The sequence below is a fragment of the Heptranchias perlo genome, chromosome 2 (genome assembly GCF_035084215.1).
Source record: "Heptranchias perlo isolate sHepPer1 chromosome 2, sHepPer1.hap1, whole genome shotgun sequence".
Classification (NCBI taxonomy): Eukaryota; Metazoa; Chordata; class Chondrichthyes; order Hexanchiformes; family Hexanchidae; genus Heptranchias; species Heptranchias perlo.
The window spans coordinates 104,384,566-104,404,662 of record NC_090326.1 but is presented as its reverse complement, the minus strand read 5'-3'; the positions used below and the strand labels follow the sequence as shown (position 1 = coordinate 104,404,662).

The following is a 20,097-nucleotide window of genomic DNA, read 5'->3' as shown; positions in this document are numbered from 1 at the left end:
TATAGTTTTGCCAGATCGGAGCAGAGTGGCGCAGCGGCAGCGTGCTGGGCCCATAACCCAGAGGTCAATGGATCGAAACCATTCTCTGCTAGCAGTGTGATTAACTTTTTCACCGCACTTTCATTTGATGTCCACAATCAACGTTGCGAGGCTGCAAGACACTTCGCAAAGGGTGAAGTCATGGCAACTGGTCGTGTGGGGACTTCCTGCAGTCCACTTGCAAAGTCAAGACAGTCGGATGTGAAGGCTCAGAAGAGAAAGCTGGCCAAGTGTGTGGTTTGACAGCTAGGGGGCAGTGTTGGCACTCAAGTTCGATTGCTCACAAGCTCAGTATCACTGTGTTTCTAACAGTTTTTGCCGGTATATTTGCAGTTACCTGACAACCACGAAAAGAGGAGGGCGGAAATGGACTTGTGGCACGATAATATGATGACAACTGGTAGTATGTGGACTGCCTGCATCAATTTACAAAGTAAAGATTACCTGATGGGAAGGCTACAAAGACAAAGGTGGAGGAGGGAGTCCTGGACAAAGCAGGTGGAGGGCTTCAACAAGACCATGCTGGCAAGCAGAGTGGTACAGCAGTAGTCACCCATAGCGCTGCAGTGATCAGATTGAAACTATTCTCTGCCCGTAGTCAGGTGAGCTTTTTCAAAGTGCTTGTTTGCGTAATTCTAAAAAGTGGTGTGAAAAGCAAAAGAAGTGATGTCCTTGCAAAGAGAAGAAATTTGTGTTAGCTTTGCAGGGCATTGTGAGGTTGAGAGTGAAACTGACTGGCAGAAAAGTTGATCAGGAGAACATGTGAAGCAAATATTAGCAGTATATTTGTAGGTGGGTGAGCAAATTGCTGTTGAGAATCAATGGAGGAAGGTTGGGTGAGATTTCTGGGAGGATGAAATGATGGCAGCTAGCCGTATGTGAATGGCTGCATCAATTTGCAAAGTTGCGATGATCTGAATGAACGAGAAAGGTGGCAATAGAGGGTGGTTTGCAAGCCAGACCCAGCGAAATAGTGCACTCTTATGTCTGAGCAGAGTGGCGCAGCGGAAGCGTGCTGGGCCCATAACCCAGAGGTCAATGGATCGAAACCATTCTCTGCTAGCATCAAGATCAATTTTTTCACAACTCATTCGATTTCTGTCCACAATCAAAGCAGCGAGGCTGAGAGGCATTGAGCAAAGGGTCAAGTGATGGCAACGAGTGGTGTGGGGAATTGCTGCAATCCATTTGCAAAGTGAAGATCGTCTTATGTGTGGAGCAGAGAAGGTTAAGGGGAGATTTGATCGAGGTGTTCAAAGTCATGCAGGGTTTTGTTAGAGTAAATAAGGAGAAACTGCTTCCAGTGGCAGAAGGGTCGATAACCAGAGGACACAGATTTCAGGGAATTGAGGCGACATGAGGTAAACAATTTTACGCAGCGAGTTGTTATGATCGGGAATGCACTGCCTGAAATGCTGGTGGAAGCAGATTCAAGAGTAACTTTCAAAAGGGAATTGGATAAATACTTGAAGTGGAAGAATTTGCAGGGCTATGGGGAAAGAGCAGGGGAGTGACACTAATTGGATAGCTCTTTCAAAGAGCCGGTACGAAGGGCTGGATTGTGATTCGATGATTCTATGAAAGCTCTGAAAAGCAAGCTGGCAACAGAGGACGTTTTAAAAACCAGGCACACCGTGGAGTATAGTTTTGCCAGATCGGAGCAGAGTGGCGCAGCGGCAGCGTGCTGGGCCCATAACCCAGAGGTCAATGGATCGAAACCATTCTCTGCTAGCAGTGTGATTAACTTTTTCACCGCACTTTCATTTGATGTCCACAATCAACGTTGCGAGGCTGCAAGACACTTCGCAAAGGGTGAAGTCATGGCAACTGGTCGTGTGGGGACTTCCTGCAGTCCACTTGCAAAGTCAAGACAGTCGGATGTGAAGGCTCAGAAGAGAAAGCTGGCCAAGTGTGTGGTTTGACAGCTAGGGGGCAGTGTTGGCACTCAAGTTCGATTGCTCACAAGCTCAGTATCACTGTGTTTCTAACAGTTTTTGCCGGTATATTTGCAGTTACCTGACAACCACGAAAAGAGGAGGGCGGAAATGGACTTGTGGCACGATAATATGATGACAACTGGTAGTATGTGGACTGCCTGCATCAATTTACAAAGTAAAGATTACCTGATGGGAAGGCTACAAAGACAAAGGTGGAGGAGGGAGTCCTGGACAAAGCAGGTGGAGGGCTTCAACAAGACCATGCTGGCAAGCAGAGTGGTACAGCAGTAGTCACCCATAGCGCTGCAGTGATCAGATTGAAACTATTCTCTGCCCGTAGTCAGGTGAGCTTTTTCAAAGTGCTTGTTTGCGTAATTCTAAAAAGTGGTGTGAAAAGCAAAAGAAGTGATGTCCTTGCAAAGAGAAGAAATTTGTGTTAGCTTTGCAGGGCATTGTGAGGTTGAGAGTGAAACTGACTGGCAGAAAAGTTGATCAGGAGAACATGTGAAGCAAATATTAGCAGTATATTTGTAGGTGGGTGAGCAAATTGCTGTTGAGAATCAATGGAGGAAGGTTGGGGGAGATTTCTGGGAGGATGAAATGATGGCAGCGAGCCGTATGTGAATGGCTGCATCAATTTGCAAAGTTGCGATGATCTGAATGAACGAGAAAGGTGGTAATAGAGGGTGGTTTGCAAGCCAGACCCAGCGAAATAGTGCACTCTTATGTCTGAGCAGAGTGGCGCAGCGGAAGCGTGCTGGGCCCATAACCCAGAGGTCAATGGATCGAAACCATTCTCTGCTAGCATCAAGATCAATTTTTTCACAACTCATTCGATTTCTGTCCACAATCAAAGCAGCGAGGCTGAGAGGCATTGAGCAAAGGGTCAAGTGATGGCAACGAGTGGTGTGGGGAATTGCTGCAATCCATTTGCAAAGTGAAGATCGTCTTATGTGTGGAGCAGAGAAGGTTAAGGGGAGATTTGATCGAGGTGTTCAAAGTCATGCAGGGTTTTGTTAGAGTAAATAAGGAGAAACTGCTTCCAGTGGCAGAAGGGTCGATAACCAGAGGACACAGATTTCAGGGAATTGAGGCGACATGAGGTAAACAATTTTACGCAGCGAGTTGTTATGATCGGGAATGCACTGCCTGAAATGCTGGTGGAAGCAGATTCAAGAGTAACTTTCAAAAGGGAATTGGATAAATACTTGAAGTGGAAGAATTTGCAGGGCTATGGGGAAAGAGCAGGGGAGTGACACTAATTGGATAGCTCTTTCAAAGAGCCGGTACGAAGGGCTGGATTGTGATTCGATGATTCTATGAAAGCTCTGAAAAGCAAGCTGGCAACAGAGGACGGTTTAAAAACCAGGCACACCGTGGAGTATAGTTTTGCCAGATCGGAGCAGAGTGGCGCAGCGGCAGCGTGCTGGGCCCATAACCCAGAGGTCAATGGATCGAAACCATTCTCTGCTAGCAGTGTGATTAACTTTTTCACCGCACTTTCATTTGATGTCCACAATCAACGTTGCGAGGCTGCAAGACACTTCGCAAAGGGTGAAGTCATGGCAACTGGTCGTGTGGGGACTTCCTGCAGTCCACTTGCAAAGTCAAGACAGTCGGATGTGAAGGCTCAGAAGAGAAAGCTGGCCAAGTGTGTGGTTTGACAGCTAGGGGGCAGTGTTGGCACTCAAGTTCGATTGCTCACAAGCTCAGTATCACTGTGTTTCTAACAGTTTTTGCCGGTATATTTGCAGTTACCTGACAACCACGAAAAGAGGAGGGCGGAAATGGACTGGTGGCACGATAATATGATGACAACTGGTAGTATGTGGACTGCCTGCATCAATTTACAAAGTAAAGATTACCTGATGGGAAGGCTACAAAGACAAAGGTGGAGGAGGGAGTCCTGGACAAAGCAGGTGGAGGGCTTCAACAAGACCATGCTGGCAAGCAGAGTGGTACAGTAGTAGTCACCCATAGCGCTGCAGTGATCAGATTGAAACTATTCTCTGCCCGTAGTCAGGTGAGCTTTTTCAAAGTGCTTGTTTGCGTAATTCTAAAAAGTGGTGTGAAAAGCAAAAGAAGTGATGTCCTTGCAAAGAGAAGAAATTTGTGTTAGCTTTGCAGGGCATTGTGAGGTTGAGAGTGAAACTGACTGGCAGAAAAGTTGATCAGGAGAACATGTGAAGCAAATATTAGCAGTATATTTGTAGGTGGGTGAGCAAATTGCTGTTGAGAATCAATGGAGGAAGGTTGGGTGAGATTTCTGGGAGGATGAAATGATGGCAGCGAGCCGTATGTGAATGGCTGCATCAATTTGCAAAGTTGCGATGATCTGAATGAACGAGAAAGGTGGCAATAGAGGGTGGTTTGCAAGCCAGACCCAGCGAAATAGTGCACTCTTATGTCTGAGCAGAGTGGCGCAGCGGAAGCGTGCTGGGCCCATAACCCAGAGGTCAATGGATCGAGACCATTCTCTGCTAGCATCAAGATCAACTTTTTCACAACTCATTCGATTTCTGTCCACAATCAAAGCAGCGAGGCTGAGAGGCATTGAGCAAAGGGTCAAGTGATGGCAACGAGTGGTGTGGGGAATTGCTGCAATCCATTTGCAAAGTGAAGATCGTCTTATGTGTGGAGCAGAGAAGGTTAAGGGGAGATTTGATCGAGGTGTTCAAAGTCATGCAGGGTTTTGTTAGAGTAAATAAGGAGAAACTGCTTCCAGTGGCAGAAGGGTCGATAACCAGAGGACACAGATTTCAGGGAATTGAGGCGACATGAGGTAAACAATTTTACGCAGCGAGTTGTTATGATCGGGAATGCACTGCCTGAAATGCTGGTGGAAGCAGATTCAAGAGTAACTTTCAAAAGGGAATTGGATAAATACTTGAAGTGGAAGAATTTGCAGGGCTATGGGGAAAGAGCAGGGGAGTGACACTAATTGGATAGCTCTTTCAAAGAGCCGGTACGAAGGGCTGGATTGTGATTCGATGATTCCATGAAAGCTCTGAAAAGCAAGCTGGCAACAGAGGACGGTTTAAAAACCAGGCACACCATGGAGTATAGTTTTGCCAGATCGGAGCAGAGTGGCGCAGCGGCAGCGTGCTGGGCCCATAACCCGAGAGGTCAATGGATCGAAACCATTCTCTGCTAGCAGTGTGATTAACTTTTTCACCGCACTTTCATTTGATGTCCACAATCAACGTTGCGAGGCTGCAAGACACTTCGCAAAGGGTGAAGTCATGGCAACTGGTCGTGTGGGGACTTCCTGCAGTCCACTTGCAAAGTCAAGACAGTCGGATGTGAAGGCTCAGAAGAGAAAGCTGGCCAAGTGTGTGGTTTGACAGCTAGGGGGCAGTGTTGGCACTCAAGTTCGATTGCTCACAAGCTCAGTATCACTGTGTTTCTAACAGTTTTTGCCGGTATATTTGCAGTTACCTGACAACCACGAAAAGAGGAGGGCGGAAATGGACTTGTGGCACGATAATATGATGACAACTGGTAGTATGTGGACTGCCTGCATCAATTTACAAAGTAAAGATTACCTGATGGGAAGGCTTCAAAGACAAAGGTGGAGGAGGGAGTCCTGGACAAAGCAGGTGGAGGGCTTCAACAAGACCATGCTGGCAAGCAGAGTGGTACAGCAGTAGTCACCCATAGCGCTGCAGTGATCAGATTGAAACTATTCTCTGCCCGTAGTCAGGTGAGCTTTTTCAAAGTGCTTGTTTGCGTAATTCTAAAAAGTGGTGTGAAAAGCAAAAGAAGTGATGTCCTTGCAAAGAGAAGAAATTTGTGTTAGCTTTGCAGGGCATTGTGAGGTTGAGAGTGAAACTGACTGGCAGAAAAGTTGATCAGGAGAACATGTGAAGCAAATATTAGCAGTATATTTGTAGGTGGGTGAGCAAATTGCTGTTGAGAATCAATGGAGGAAGGTTGGGTGAGATTTCTGGGAGGATGAAATGATGGCAGCTAGCCGTATGTGAATGGCTGCATCAATTTGAAAAGTTGCGATGATCTGAATGAACGAGAAAGGTGGCAATAGAGGGTGGTTTGCAAGCCAGACCCAGCGAAATAGTGCATTCTTATGTCTGAGCAGAGTGGCGCAGCGGAAGCGTGCTGGGCCCATAACCCAGAGGTCAATGGGTCGAAACCATTCTCTGCTAGCATCAAGATCAATTTTTTCACAACTCATTCGATTTCTGTCCACAATCAAAGCAGCGAGGCTGAGAGGCATTGAGCAAAGTGTCAAGTGATGGCAACGAGTGGTGTGGGGAATTGCTGCAATGCATTTGCAAAGTGAAGATCGTCTTATGTGTGGAGCAGAGAAGGTTAAGGGGAGATTTGATCGAGGTGTTCAAAGTCATGCAGGGTTTTGTTAGAGTAAATAAGGAGAAACTGCTTCCAGTGGCAGAAGGGTCGATAACCAGAGGACACAGATTTCAGGGAATTGAGGCGACATGAGGTAAACAATTTTACGCAGCGAGTTGTTATGATCGGGAATGCACTGCCTGAAATGCTGGTGGAAGCAGATTCAAGAGTAACTTTCAAAAGGGAATTGGATAAATACTTGAAGTGGAAGAATTTGCAGGGCTATGGGGAAAGAGCAGGGGAGTGACACTAATTGGATCGCTCTTTCAAAGAGCCGGTACGAAGGGCTGGATTGTGATTCGATGATTCTATGAAAGCTCTGAAAAGCAAGCTGGCAACAGAGGACGGTTTAAAAACCAGGCACACCGTGGAGTATAGTTTTGCCAGATCGGAGCAGAGTGGCGCAGCGGCAGCGTGCTGGGCCCATAACCCAGAGGTCAATGGATCGAAACCATTCTCTGCTAGCAGTGTGATTAACTTTTTCACCGCACTTTCATTTGATGTCCACAATCAACGTTGCGAGGCTGCAAGACACTTCGCAAAGGGTGAAGTCATGGCAACTGGTAGTGTGGGGACTTCCTGCAGTCCACTTGCAAAGTCAAGACAGTGGGATGTGAAGGCTCAGAAGAGAAAGCTGGCCAAGTGTGTGGTTTGACAGCTCGGGGGCAGTGTTGGCACTCAAGTTCTATTGCTCACAAGCTCAGTATCACTGTGTTTCTAACAGTTTTTGCCGGTATATTTGCAGTTACCTGACAACCACGAAAAGAGGAGGGCGGAAATGGACTTGTGGCACGATAATATGATGACAACTGGTAGTATGTGGACTGCCTGCATCAATTTACAAAGTAAAGATTACCTGATGGGAAGGCTACAAAGACAAAGGTGGAGGAGGGAGTCCTGGACAAAGCAGGTGGAGGGCTTCAACAAGACCATGCTGGCAAGCAGAGTGGTACAGCAGTAGTCACCCATAGCGCTGCAGTGATCAGATTGAAACTATTCTCTGCCCGTAGTCAGGTGAGCTTTTTCAAAGTGCTTGTTTGCGTAATTCTAAAAAGTGGTGTGAAAAGCAAAAGAAGTGATGTCCTTGCAAAGAGAAGAAATTTGTGTTAGCTTTGCAGGGCATTGTGAGGTTGAGAGTGAAACTGACTGGCAGAAAAGTTGATCAGGAGAACATGTGAAGCAAATATTAGCAGTATATTTGTAGGTGGGTGAGCAAATTGCTGTTGAGAATCAATGGAGGAAGGTTGGGTGAGATTTCTGGGAGGATGAAATGATGGCAGCGAGCCGTATGTGAATGGCTGCATCAATTTGCAAAGTTGCGATGATCTGAATGAACGAGAAAGGTGGCAATAGAGGGTGGTTTGCAAGCCAGACCCAGCGAAATAGTACACTCTTATGTCTGAGCAGAGTGGCGCAGCGGAAGCGTGCTGGGCCCATAACCCAGAGGTCAATCGGTCGAAACCCTTCTCTGCTAGCATCAAGATCAACTTTTTCACAACTCATTCGATTTCTGTCCACAATCAAAGCAGCGAGGCTGAGAGGCATTGAGCAAAGGGTCAAGTGATGGCAACGAGTGGTGTGGGGAATTGCTGCAATCCATTTGCAAAGTGAAGATCGTCTTATGTGTCGAGCAGAGAAGGTTAAGGGGAGATTTGATCGAGGTGTTCAAAGTCATGCAGGGTTTTGTTAGAGTAAATAAGGAGAAACTGCTTCCAGTGGCAGAAGGGTCGATAACCAGAGGACACAGATTTCAGGGAATTGAGGCGACATGAGGTAAACAATTTTACGCAGCGAGTTGTTATGATCGGGAATGCACTGCCTGAAATGCTGGTGGAAGCAGATTCAAGAGTAACTTTCAAAAGGGAATTGGATAAATACTTGAAGTGGAAGAATTTGCAGGGCTATGGGGAAAGAGCAGGGGAGTGACACTAATTGGATAGCTCTTTCAAAGAGCCGGTACGAAGGGCTGGATTGTGATTCGATGATTCTATGAAAGCTCTGAAAAGCAAGCTGGCAACAGAGGACGGTTTAAAAACCAGGCACACCGTGGAGTATAGTTTTGCCAGATCGGAGCAGAGTGGCGCAGCGGCAGCGTGCTGGGCCCATAACCCAGAGGTCAATGGATCGAAACCATTCTCTGCTAGCAGTGTGATTAACTTTTTCACCGCACTTTCATTTGATGTCCACAATCAACGTTGCGAGGCTGCAAGACACTTCGCAAAGGGTGAAGTCATGGCAACTGGTCGTGTGGGGACTTCCTGCAGTCCACTTGCAAAGTCAAGACAGTCGGATGTGAAGGCTCAGAAGAGAAAGCTGGCCAAGTGTGTGGTTTGACAGCTAGGGGGCAGTGTTGGCACTCAAGTTCGATTGCTCACAAGCTCAGTATCACTGTGTTTCTAACAGTTTTTGCCGGTATATTTGCAGTTACCTGACAACCACGAAAAGAGGAGGGCGGAAATGGACTTGTGGCACGATAATATGATGACAACTGGTAGTATGTGGACTGCCTGCATCAATTTACAAAGTAAAGATTACCTGATGGGAAGGCTACAAAGACAAAGGTGGAGGAGGGAGTCCTGGACAAAGCAGGTGGAGGGCTTCAACAAGACCATGCTGGCAAGCAGAGTGGTACAGCAGTAGTCACCCATAGCGCTGCAGTGATCAGATTGAAACTATTCTCTGCCCGTAGTCAGGTGAGCTTTTTCAAAGTGCTTGTTTGCGTAATTCTAAAAAGTGGTGTGAAAAGCAAAAGAAGTGATGTCCTTGCAAAGAGAAGAAATTTGTGTTAGCTTTGCAGGGCATTGTGAGGTTGAGAGTGAAACTGACTGGCAGAAAAGTTGATCAGGAGAACATGTGAAGCAAATATTAGCAGTATATTTGTAGGTGGGTGAGCAAATTGCTGTTGAGAATCAATGGAGGAAGGTTGGGTGAGATTTCTGGGAGGATGAAATGATGGCAGCGAGCCGTATGTGAATGGCTGCATCAATTTGCAAAGTTGCGATGATCTGAATGAACGAGAAAGGTGGCAATAGAGGGTGGTTTGCAAGCCAGACCCAGCGAAATAGTGCACTCTTATGTCTGAGCAGAGTGGCGCAGCGGAAGCGTGCTGGGCCCATAACCCAGAGGTCAATGGATCGAGACCATTCTCTGCTAGCATCAAGATCAATTTTTTCACAACTCATTCGATTTCTGTCCACAATCAAAGCAGCGAGGCTGAGAGGCATTGAGCAAAGGGTCAAGTGATGGCAACGAGTGGTGTGGGGAATTGCTGCAATCCATTTGCAAAGTGAAGATCGTCTTATGTGTAGAGCAGAGAAGGTTAAGGGGAGATTTGATCGAGGTGTTCAAAGTCATGCAGGGTTTTGTTAGAGTAAATAAGGAGAAACTGCTTCCAGTGGCAGAAGGGTCGATAACCAGAGGACACAGATTTCAGGGAATTGAGGCGACATGAGGTAAACAATTTTACGCAGCGAGTTGTTATGATCGGGAATGCACTGCCTGAAATGCTGGTGGAAGCAGATTCAAGAGTAACTTTCAAAAGGGAATTGGATAAATACTTGAAGTGGAAGAATTTGCAGGGCTATGGGGAAAGAGCAGGGGAGTGACACTAATTGGATAGCTCTTTCAAAGAGCCGGTACGAAGGGCTGGATTGTGATTCGATGATTCTATGAAAGCTCTGAAAAGCAAGCTGGCAACAGAGGACGTTTTAAAAACCAGGCACACCGTGGAGTATAGTTTTGCCAGATCGGAGCAGAGTGGCGCAGCGGCAGCGTGCTGGGCCCATAACCCAGAGGTCAATGGATCGAAACCATTCTCTGCTAGCAGTGTGATTAACTTTTTCACCGCACTTTCATTTGATGTCCACAATCAACGTTGCGAGGCTGCAAGACACTTCGCAAAGGGTGAAGTCATGGCAACTGGTCGTGTGGGGACTTCCTGCAGTCCACTTGCAAAGTCAAGACAGTCGGATGTGAAGGCTCAGAAGAGAAAGCTGGCCAAGTGTGTGGTTTGACAGCTAGGGGGCAGTGTTGGCACTCAAGTTCGATTGCTCACAAGCTCAGTATCACTGTGTTTCTAACAGTTTTTGCCGGTATATTTGCAGTTACCTGACAACCACGAAAAGAGGAGGGCGGAAATGGACTTGTGGCACGATAATATGATGACAACTGGTAGTATGTGGACTGCCTGCATCAATTTACAAAGTAAAGATTACCTGATGGGAAGGCTACAAAGACAAAGGTGGAGGAGGGAGTCCTGGACAAAGCAGGTGGAGGGCTTCAACAAGACCATGCTGGCAAGCAGAGTGGTACAGCAGTAGTCACCCATAGCGCTGCAGTGATCAGATTGAAACTATTCTCTGCCCGTAGTCAGGTGAGCTTTTTCAAAGTGCTTGTTTGCGTAATTCTAAAAAGTGGTGTGAAAAGCAAAAGAAGTGATGTCCTTGCAAAGAGAAGAAATTTGTGTTAGCTTTGCAGGGCATTGTGAGGTTGAGAGTGAAACTGACTGGCAGAAAAGTTGATCAGGAGAACATGTGAAGCAAATATTAGCAGTATATTTGTAGGTGGGTGAGCAAATTGCTGTTGAGAATCAATGGAGGAAGGTTGGGGGAGATTTCTGGGAGGATGAAATGATGGCAGCTAGCCGTATGTGAATGGCTGCATCAATTTGCAAAGTTGCGATGATCTGAATGAACGAGAAAGGTGGCAATAGAGGGTGGTTTGCAAGCCAGACCCAGCGAAATAGTGCACTCTTATGTCTGAGCAGAGTGGCGCAGCGGAAGCGTGCTGGGCCCATAACCCAGAGGTCAATGGATCGAAACCATTCTCTGCTAGCATCAAGATCAACTTTTTCACAACTCATTCGATTTCTGTCCACAATCAAAGCAGCGAGGCTGAGAGGCATTGAGCAAAGGGTCAAGTGATGGCAACGAGTGGTGTGGGGAATTGCTGCAATCCATTTGCAAAGTGAAGATCGTCTTATGTGTGGAGCAGAGAAGGTTAAGGGGAGATTTGATCGAGGTGTTCAAAGTCATGCAGGGTTTTGTTAGAGTAAATAAGGAGAAACTGCTTCCAGTGGCAGAAGGGTCGATAACCAGAGGACACAGATTTCAGGGAATTGAGGCGACATGAGGTAAACAATTTTACGCAGCGAGTTGTTATGATCGGGAATGCACTGCCTGAAATGCTGGTGGAAGCAGATTCAAGAGTAACTTTCAAAAGGGAATTGGATAAATACTTGAAGTGGAAGAATTTGCAGGGCTATGGGGAAAGAGCAGGGGAGTGACACTAATTGGATAGCTCTTTCAAAGAGCCGGTACGAAGGGCTGGATTGTGATTCGATGATTCTATGAAAGCTCTGAAAAGCAAGCTGGCAACAGAGGACGGTTTAAAAACCAGGCACACCGTGGAGTATAGTTTTGCCAGATCGGAGCAGAGTGGCGCAGCGGCAGCGTGCTGGGCCCATAACCCAGAGGTCAATGGATCGAAACCATTCTCTGCTAGCAGTGTGATTAACTTTTTCACCGCACTTTCATTTGATGTCCACAATCAACGTTGCGAGGCTGCAAGACACTTCGCAAAGGGTGAAGTCATGGCAACTGGTCGTGTGGGGACTTCCTGCAGTCCACTTGCAAAGTCAAGACAGTCGGATGTGAAGGCTCAGAAGAGAAAGCTGGCCAAGTGTGTGGTTTGACAGCTAGGGGGCAGTGTTGGCACTCAAGTTCGATTGCTCACAAGCTCAGTATCACTGTGTTTCTAACAGTTTTTGCCGGTATATTTGCAGTTACCTGACAACCACGAAAAGAGGAGGGCGGAAATGGACTTGTGGCACGATAATATGATGACAACTGGTAGTATGTGGACTGCCTGCATCAATTTACAAAGTAAAGATTACCTGATGGGAAGGCTACAAAGACAAAGGTGGAGGAGGGAGTCCTGGACAAAGCAGGTGGAGGGCTTCAACAAGACCATGCTGGCAAGCAGAGTGGTACAGCAGTAGTCACCCATAGCGCTGCAGTGATCAGATTGAAACTATTCTCTGCCCGTAGTCAGGTGAGCTTTTTCAAAGTGCTTGTTTGCGTAATTCTAAAAAGTGGTGTGAAAAGCAAAAGAAGTGATGTCCTTGCAAAGAGAAGAAATTTGTGTTAGCTTTGCAGGGCATTGTGAGGTTGAGAGTGAAACTGACTGGCAGAAAAGTTGATCAGGAGAACATGTGAAGCAAATATTAGCAGTATATTTGTAGGTGGGTGAGCAAATTGCTGTTGAGAATCAATGGAGGAAGGTTGGGGGAGATTTCTGGGAGGATGAAATGATGGCAGCTAGCCGTATGTGAATGGCTGCATCAATTTGCAAAGTTGCGATGATCTGAATGAACGAGAAAGGTGGCAATAGAGGGTGGTTTGCAAGCCAGACCCAGCGAAATAGTGCACTCTTATGTCTGAGCAGAGTGGCGCAGCGGAAGCGTGCTGGGCCCATAACCCAGAGGTCAATGGGTCGAAACCATTTTCTGCTAGCATCAAGATCAATTTTTTCACAACTCATTCGATGTCTGTCCACAATCAAAGCAGCGAGGCTGAGAGGCATTGAGCAAAGGGTCAAGTGATGGCAACGAGTGGTGTGGGGAATTGCTGCAATCCATTTGCAAAGTGAAGATCGTCTTATGTGTGGAGCAGAGAAGGTTAAGGGGAGATTTGATCGAGGTGTTCAAAGTCATGCAGGGTTTTGTTAGAGTAAATAAGGAGAAACTGCTTCCAGTGGCAGAAGGGTCGATAACCAGAGGACACAGATTTCAGGGAATTGAGGCGACATGAGGTAAACAATTTTACGCAGCGAGTTGTTATGATCGGGAATGCACTGCCTGAAATGCTGGTGGAAGCAGATTCAAGAGTAACTTTCAAAAGGGAATTGGATAAATACTTGAAGTGGAAGAATTTGCAGGGCTATGGGGAAAGAGCAGGGGAGTGACACTAATTGGATAGCTCTTTCAAAGAGCCGGTACGAAGGGCTGGATTGTGATTCGATGATTCTATGAAAGCTCTGAAAAGCAAGCTGGCAACAGAGGACGGTTTAAAAACCAGGCACACCGTGGAGTATAGTTTTGCCAGATCGGAGCAGAGTGGCGCAGCGGCAGCATGCTGGGCCCATAACCCAGAGGTCAATGGATCGAAACCATTCTCTGCTAGCAGTGTGATTAACTTTTTCACCGCACTTTCATTTGATGTCCACAATCAACGTTGCGAGGCTGCAAGACACTTCGCAAAGGGTGAAGTCATGGCAACTGGTCGTGTGGGGACTTCCTGCAGTCCACTTGCAAAGTCAAGACAGTCGGATGTGAAGGCTCAGAAGAGAAAGCTGGCCAAGTGTGTGGTTTGACAGCTAGGGGGCAGTGTTGGCACTCAAGTTCGATTGCTCACAAGCTCAGTATCACTGTGTTTCTAACAGTTTTTGCCGGTATATTTGCAGTTACCTGACAACCACGAAAAGAGGAGGGCGGAAATGGACTTGTGGCACGATAATATGATGACAACTGGTAGTATGTGGACTGCCTGCATCAATTTACAAAGTAAAGATTACCTGATGGGAAGGCTACAAAGACAAAGGTGGAGGAGGGAGTCCTGGACAAAGCAGGTGGAGGGCTTCAACAAGACCATGCTGGCAAGCAGAGTGGTACAGCAGTAGTCACCCATAGCGCTGCAGTGATCAGATTGAAACTATTCTCTGCCCGTAGTCAGGTGAGCTTTTTCAAAGTGCTTGTTTGCGTAATTCTAAAAAGTGGTGTGAAAAGCAAAAGAAGTGATGTCCTTGCAAAGAGAAGAAATTTGTGTCAGCTTTGCAGGGCATTGTGAGGTTGAGAGTGAAACTGACTGGCAGAAAAGTTGATCAGGAGAACATGTGAAGCAAATATTAGCAGTATATTTGTAGGTGGGTGAGCAAATTGCTGTTGAGAATCAATGGAGGAAGGTTGGGTGAGATTTCTGGGAGGATGAAATGATGGCAGCTAGCCGTATGTGAATGGCTGCATCAATTTGCAAAGTTGCGATGATCTGAATGAACGAGAAAGGTGGCAATAGAGGGTGGTTTGCAAGCCAGACCCAGCGAAATAGTGCACTCTTATGTCTGAGCAGAGTGGCGCAGCGGAAGCTTGCTGGGCCCATAACCCAGAGGTCAATGGATCGAAACCATTCTCTGCTAGCATCAAGATCAATTTTTTCACAACTCATTCGATTTCTGTCCACAATCAAAGCAGCGAGGCTGAGAGGCATTGAGCAAAGGGTCAAGTGATGGCAACGAGTGGTGTGGGGAATTGCTGCAATCCATTTGCAAAGTGAAGATCGTCTTATGTGTGGAGCAGAGAAGGTTAAGGGGAGATTTGATCGAGGTGTTCAAAGTCATGCAGGGTTTTGTTAGAGTAAATAAGGAGAAACTGCTTCCAGTGGCAGAAGGGTCGATAACCAGAGGACACAGATTTCAGGGAATTGAGGCGACATGAGGTAAACAATTTTACGCAGCGAGTTGTTATGATCGGGAATGCACTGCCTGAAATGCTGGTGGAAGCAGATTCAAGAGTAACTTTCAAAAGGGAATTGGATAAATACTTGAAGTGGAAGAATTTGCAGGGCTATGGGGAAAGAGCAGGGGAGTGACACTAATTGGATAGCTCTTTCAAAGAGCCGGTACGAAGGGCTGGATTGTGATTCGATGATTCCATGAAAGCTCTGAAAAGCAAGCTGGCAACAGAGGACGGTTTAAAAACCAGGCACACCGTGGAGTATAGTTTTGCCAGATCGGAGCAGAGTGGCGCAGCGGCAGCGTGCTGGGCCCATAACCCAGAGGTCAATGGATCGAAACCATTCTCTGCTAGCAGTGTGATTAACTTTTTCACCGCACTTTCATTTGATGTCCACAATCAACGTTGCGAGGCTGCAAGACACTTCGCAAAGGGTGAAGTCATGGCAACTGGTCGTGTGGGGACTTCCTGCAGTCCACTTGCAAAGTCAAGACAGTGGGATGTGAAGGCTCAGAAGAGAAAGCTGGCCAAGTGTGTGGTTTGACAGCTCGGGGGCAGTGTTGGCACTCAAGTTCTATTGCTCACAAGCTCAGTATCACTGTGTTTCTAACAGTTTTTGCCGGTATATTTGCAGTTACCTGACAACCACGAAAAGAGGAGGGCGGAAATGGACTTGTGGCACGATAATATGATGACAACTGGTAGTATGTGGACTGCCTGCATCAATTTACAAAGTAAAGATTACCTGATGGGAAGGCTACAAAGACAAAGGTGGAGGAGGGAGTCCTGGACAAAGCAGGTGGAGGGCTTCAACAAGACCATGCTGGCAAGCAGAGTGGTACAGCAGTAGTCACCCATAGCGCTGCAGTGATCAGATTGAAACTATTCTCTGCCCGTAGTCAGGTGAGCTTTTTCAAAGTGCTTGTTTGCGTAATTCTAAAAAGTGGTGTGAAAAGCAAAAGAAGTGATGTCCTTGCAAAGAGAAGAAATTTGTGTTAGCTTTGCAGGGCATTGTGAGGTTGAGAGTGAAACTGACTGGCAGAAAAGTTGATCAGGAGAACATGTGAAGCAAATATTAGCAGTATATTTGTAGGTGGGTGAGCAAATTGCTGTTGAGAATCAATGGAGGAAGGTTGGGTGAGATTTCTGGGAGGATGAAATGATGGCAGCGAGCCGTATGTGAATGGCTGCATCAATTTGCAAAGTTGCGATGATCTGAATGAACGAGAAAGGTGGCAATAGAGGGTGGTTTGCAAGCCAGACCCAGCGAAATAGTACACTCTTATGTCTGAGCAGAGTGGCGCAGCGGAAGCGTGCTGGGCCCATAACCCAGAGGTCAATGGGTCGAAACCCTTCTCTGCTAGCATCAAGATCAACTTTTTCACAACTCATTCGATTTCTGTCCACAATCAAAGCAGCGAGGCTGAGAGGCATTGAGCAAAGGGTCAAGTGATGGCAACGAGTGGTGTGGGGAATTGCTGCAATCCATTTGCAAAGTGAAGATCGTCTTATGTGTCGAGCAGAGAAGGTTAAGGGGAGATTTGATCGAGGTGTTCAAAGTCATGCAGGGTTTTGTTAGAGTAAATAAGGAGAAACTGCTTCCAGTGGCAGAAGGGTCGATAACCAGAGGACACAGATTTCAGGGAATTGAGGCGACATGAGGTAAACAATTTTACGCAGCGAGTTGTTATGATCGGGAATGCACTGCCTGAAATGCTGGTGGAAGCAGATTCAAGAGTAACTTTCAAAAGGGAATTGGATAAATACTTGAAGTGGAAGAATTTGCAGGGCTATGGGGAAAGAGCAGGGGAGTGACACTAATTGGATAGCTCTTTCAAAGAGCCGGTACGAAGGGCTGGATTGTGATTCGATGATTCGATGAAAGCTCTGAAAAGCAAGCTGGCAACAGAGGACGGTTTAAAAACCAGGCACACCGTGGAGTATAGTTTTGCCAGATCGGAGCAGAGTGGCGCAGCGGCAGCGTGCTGGGCCCATAACCCAGAGGTCAATGGATCGAAACCATTCTCTGCTAGCAGTGTGATTAACTTTTTCACCGCACTTTCATTTGATGTCCACAATCAACGTTGCGAGGCTGCAAGACACTTCGCAAAGGGTGAAGTCATGGCAACTGGTCGTGTGGGGACTTCCTGCAGTCCACTTGCAAAGTCAAGACAGTCGGATGTGAAGGCTCAGAAGAGAAAGCTGGCCAAGTGTGTGGTTTGACAGCTAGGGGGCAGTGTTGGCACTCAAGTTCGATTGCTCACAAGCTCAGTATCACTGTGTTTCTAACAGTTTTTGCCGGTATATTTGCAGTTACCTGACAACCACGAAAAGAGGAGGGCGGAAATGGACTTGTGGCACGATAATATGATGACAACTGGTAGTATGTGGACTGCCTGCATCAATTTACAAAGTAAAGATTACCTGATGGGAAGGCTACAAAGACAAAGGTGGAGGAGGGAGTCCTGGACAAAGCAGGTGGAGGGCTTCAACAAGACCATGCTGGCAAGCAGAGTGGTACAGCAGTAGTCACCCATAGCGCTGCAGTGATCAGATTGAAACTATTCTCTGCCCGTAGTCAGGTGAGCTTTTTCAAAGTGCTTGTTTGCGTAATTCTAAAAAGTGGTGTGAAAAGCAAAAGAAGTGATGTCCTTGCAAAGAGAAGAAATTTGTGTTAGCTTTGCAGGGCATTGTGAGGTTGAGAGTGAAACTGACTGGCAGAAAAGTTGATCAGGAGAACATGTGAAGCAAATATTAGCAGTATATTTGTAGGTGGGTGAGCAAATTGCTGTTGAGAATCAATGGAGGAAGGTTGGGTGAGATTTCTGGGAGGATGAAATGATGGCAGCGAGCCGTATGTGAATGGCTGCATCAATTTGCAAAGTTGCGATGATCTGAATGAACGAGAAAGGTGGCAATAGAGGGTGGTTTGCAAGCCAGACCCAGCGAAATAGTGCACTCTTATGTCTGAGCAGAGTGGCGCAGCGGAAGCGTGCTGGGCCCATAACCCAGAGGTCAATGGATCGAAACCATTCTCTGCTAGCATCAAGATCAATTTTTTCACAACTCATTCGATTTCTGTCCACAATCAAAGCAGCGAGGCTGAGAGGCATTGAGCAAAGGGTCAAGTGATGGCAACGAGTGGTGTGGGGAATTGCTGCAATCCATTTGCAAAGTGAAGATCGTCTTAAGTGTGGAGCAGAGATGGTTAAGGGGAGATTTGATCGAGGTGTTCAAAGTCATGCAGGGTTTTGTTAGAGTAAATAAGGAGAAACTGCTTCCAGTGGCAGAAGGGTCGATAACCAGAGGACACAGATTTCAGGGAATTGAGGCGACATGAGGTAAACAATTTTACGCAGCGAGTTGTTATGATCGGGAATGCACTGCCTGAAATGCTGGTGGAAGCAGATTCAAGAGTAACTTTCAAAAGGGAATTGGATAAATACTTGAAGTGGAAGAATTTGCAGGGCTATGGGGAAAGAGCAGGGGAGTGACACTAATTGGATAGCTCTTTCAAAGAGCCGGTACGAAGGGCTGGATTGTGATTCGATGATTCTATGAAAGCTCTGAAAAGCAAGCTGGCAACAGAGGACGGTTTAAAAACCAGGCACACCGTGGAGTATAGTTTTGCCAGATCGGAGCAGAGTGGCGCAGCGGCAGCGTGCTGGGCCCATAACCCAGAGGTCAATGGATCGAAACCATTCTCTGCTAGCAGTGTGATTAACTTTTTCACCGCACTTTCATTTGATGTCCACAATCAACGTTGCGAGGCTGCAAGACACTTCGCAAAGGGTGAAGTCATGGCAACTGGTCGTGTGGGGACTTCCTGCAGTCCACTTGCAAAGTCAAGACAGTCGGATGTGAAGGCTCAGAAGAGAAAGCTGGCCAAGTGTGTGGTTTGACAGCTCGGGGGCAGTGTTGGCACTCAAGTTCGATTGCTCACAAGCTCAGTATCACTGTGTTTCTAACAGTTTTTGCCGGTATATTTGCAGTTACCTGACAACCACGAAAAGAGGAGGGCGGAAATGGACTTGTGGCACGATAATATGATGACAACTGGTAGTATGTGGACTGCCTGCATCAATTTACAAAGTAAAGATTACCTGATGGGAAGGCTACAAAGACAAAGGTGGAGGAGGGAGTCCTGGACAAAGCAGGTGGAGGGCTTCAACAAGACCATGCTGGCAAGCAGAGTGGTACAGCAGTAGTCACCCATAGCGCTGCAGTGATCAGATTGAAACTATTCTCTGCCCGTAGTCAGGTGAGCTTTTTCAAAGTGCTTGTTTGCGTAATTCTAAAAAGTGGTGTGAAAAGCAAAAGAAGTGATGTCCTTGCAAAGAGAAGAAATTTGTGTTAGCTTTGCAGGGCATTGTGAGGTTGAGAGTGAAACTGACTGGCAGAAAAGTTGATCAGGAGAACATGTGAAGCAAATATTAGCAGTATATTTGTAGGTGGGTGAGCAAATTGCTGTTGAGAATCAATGGAGGAAGGTTGGGTGAGATTTCTGGGAGGATGAAATGATGGCAGCGAGCCGTATGTGAATGGCTGCATCAATTTGCAAAGTTGCGATGATCTGAATGAACGAGAAAGGTGGCAATAGAGGGTGGTTTGCAAGCCAGACCCAGCGAAATAGTGCACTCTTATGTCTGAGCAGAGTGGCGCAGCGGAAGCGTGCTGGGCCCATAACCCAGAGGTCAATGGATCGAAACCATTCTCTGCTAGCATCAAGATCAATTTTTTCACAACTCATTCGATTTCTGTCCACAATCAAAGCAGCGAGGCTGAGAGGCATTGAGCAAAGGGTCAAGTGATGGCAACGAGTGGTGTGGGGAATTGCTGCAATCCATTTGCAAAGTGAAGATCGTCTTATGTGTAGAGCAGAGAAGGTTAAGGGGAGATTTGATCGAGGTGTTCAAAGTCATGCAGGGTTTTGTTAGAGTAAATAAGGAGAAACTGCTTCCAGTGGCAGAAGGGTCGATAACCAGAGGACACAGATTTCAGGGAATTGAGGCGACATGAGGTAAACAATTTTACGCAGCGAGTTGTTATGATCGGGAATGCACTGCCTGAAATGCTGGTGGAAGCAGATTCAAGAGTAACTTTCAAAAGGGAATTGGATAAATACTTGAAGTGGAAGAATTTGCAGGGCTATGGGGAAAGAGCAGGGGAGTGACACTAATTGGATAGCTCTTTCAAAGAGCCGGTACGAAGGGCTGGATTGTGATTCGATGATTCTATGAAAGCTCT

The 20,097-nt window shown here is 46.7% G+C and overlaps 17 non-coding genes across 17 annotated transcripts; all 17 read left to right on the top strand.

Moving 5' to 3' along the window:
- The first annotated feature begins 19 nt into the window (after positions 1 to 19).
- Positions 20 to 91, top strand: trnam-cau (transfer RNA methionine (anticodon CAU)). Its single transcript has one exon. It is a non-coding gene; the product is annotated as a tRNA-Met (tRNA).
- Positions 92 to 1,029: 938 nt separating this feature from the next.
- Positions 1,030 to 1,101, top strand: trnam-cau (transfer RNA methionine (anticodon CAU)). Its single transcript has one exon. It is a non-coding gene; the product is annotated as a tRNA-Met (tRNA).
- A 597-nt stretch (positions 1,102 to 1,698) lies between these two features.
- trnam-cau (transfer RNA methionine (anticodon CAU)) lies at positions 1,699 to 1,770 on the top strand. Its single transcript has one exon. It is a non-coding gene; the product is annotated as a tRNA-Met (tRNA).
- A 938-nt stretch (positions 1,771 to 2,708) lies between these two features.
- On the top strand, positions 2,709 to 2,780 carry trnam-cau (transfer RNA methionine (anticodon CAU)). The gene has a single exon. It is a non-coding gene; the product is annotated as a tRNA-Met (tRNA).
- Positions 2,781 to 3,377: 597 nt separating this feature from the next.
- On the top strand, positions 3,378 to 3,449 carry trnam-cau (transfer RNA methionine (anticodon CAU)). The gene has a single exon. It is a non-coding gene; the product is annotated as a tRNA-Met (tRNA).
- Positions 3,450 to 4,387: 938 nt separating this feature from the next.
- trnam-cau (transfer RNA methionine (anticodon CAU)) lies at positions 4,388 to 4,459 on the top strand. The gene has a single exon. It is a non-coding gene; the product is annotated as a tRNA-Met (tRNA).
- A 2,277-nt stretch (positions 4,460 to 6,736) lies between these two features.
- Positions 6,737 to 6,808, top strand: trnam-cau (transfer RNA methionine (anticodon CAU)). Its single transcript has one exon. It is a non-coding gene; the product is annotated as a tRNA-Met (tRNA).
- Positions 6,809 to 8,415: 1,607 nt separating this feature from the next.
- trnam-cau (transfer RNA methionine (anticodon CAU)) lies at positions 8,416 to 8,487 on the top strand. The gene has a single exon. It is a non-coding gene; the product is annotated as a tRNA-Met (tRNA).
- A 938-nt stretch (positions 8,488 to 9,425) lies between these two features.
- Positions 9,426 to 9,497, top strand: trnam-cau (transfer RNA methionine (anticodon CAU)). The gene has a single exon. It is a non-coding gene; the product is annotated as a tRNA-Met (tRNA).
- Positions 9,498 to 10,094: 597 nt separating this feature from the next.
- trnam-cau (transfer RNA methionine (anticodon CAU)) lies at positions 10,095 to 10,166 on the top strand. Its single transcript has one exon. It is a non-coding gene; the product is annotated as a tRNA-Met (tRNA).
- Positions 10,167 to 11,104: 938 nt separating this feature from the next.
- Positions 11,105 to 11,176, top strand: trnam-cau (transfer RNA methionine (anticodon CAU)). Its single transcript has one exon. It is a non-coding gene; the product is annotated as a tRNA-Met (tRNA).
- A 597-nt stretch (positions 11,177 to 11,773) lies between these two features.
- trnam-cau (transfer RNA methionine (anticodon CAU)) lies at positions 11,774 to 11,845 on the top strand. The gene has a single exon. It is a non-coding gene; the product is annotated as a tRNA-Met (tRNA).
- A 3,286-nt stretch (positions 11,846 to 15,131) lies between these two features.
- Positions 15,132 to 15,203, top strand: trnam-cau (transfer RNA methionine (anticodon CAU)). Its single transcript has one exon. It is a non-coding gene; the product is annotated as a tRNA-Met (tRNA).
- Positions 15,204 to 16,810: 1,607 nt separating this feature from the next.
- Positions 16,811 to 16,882, top strand: trnam-cau (transfer RNA methionine (anticodon CAU)). The gene has a single exon. It is a non-coding gene; the product is annotated as a tRNA-Met (tRNA).
- A 938-nt stretch (positions 16,883 to 17,820) lies between these two features.
- Positions 17,821 to 17,892, top strand: trnam-cau (transfer RNA methionine (anticodon CAU)). Its single transcript has one exon. It is a non-coding gene; the product is annotated as a tRNA-Met (tRNA).
- A 597-nt stretch (positions 17,893 to 18,489) lies between these two features.
- trnam-cau (transfer RNA methionine (anticodon CAU)) lies at positions 18,490 to 18,561 on the top strand. Its single transcript has one exon. It is a non-coding gene; the product is annotated as a tRNA-Met (tRNA).
- Positions 18,562 to 19,499: 938 nt separating this feature from the next.
- On the top strand, positions 19,500 to 19,571 carry trnam-cau (transfer RNA methionine (anticodon CAU)). The gene has a single exon. It is a non-coding gene; the product is annotated as a tRNA-Met (tRNA).
- Positions 19,572 to 20,097: the final 526 nt, after the last annotated feature.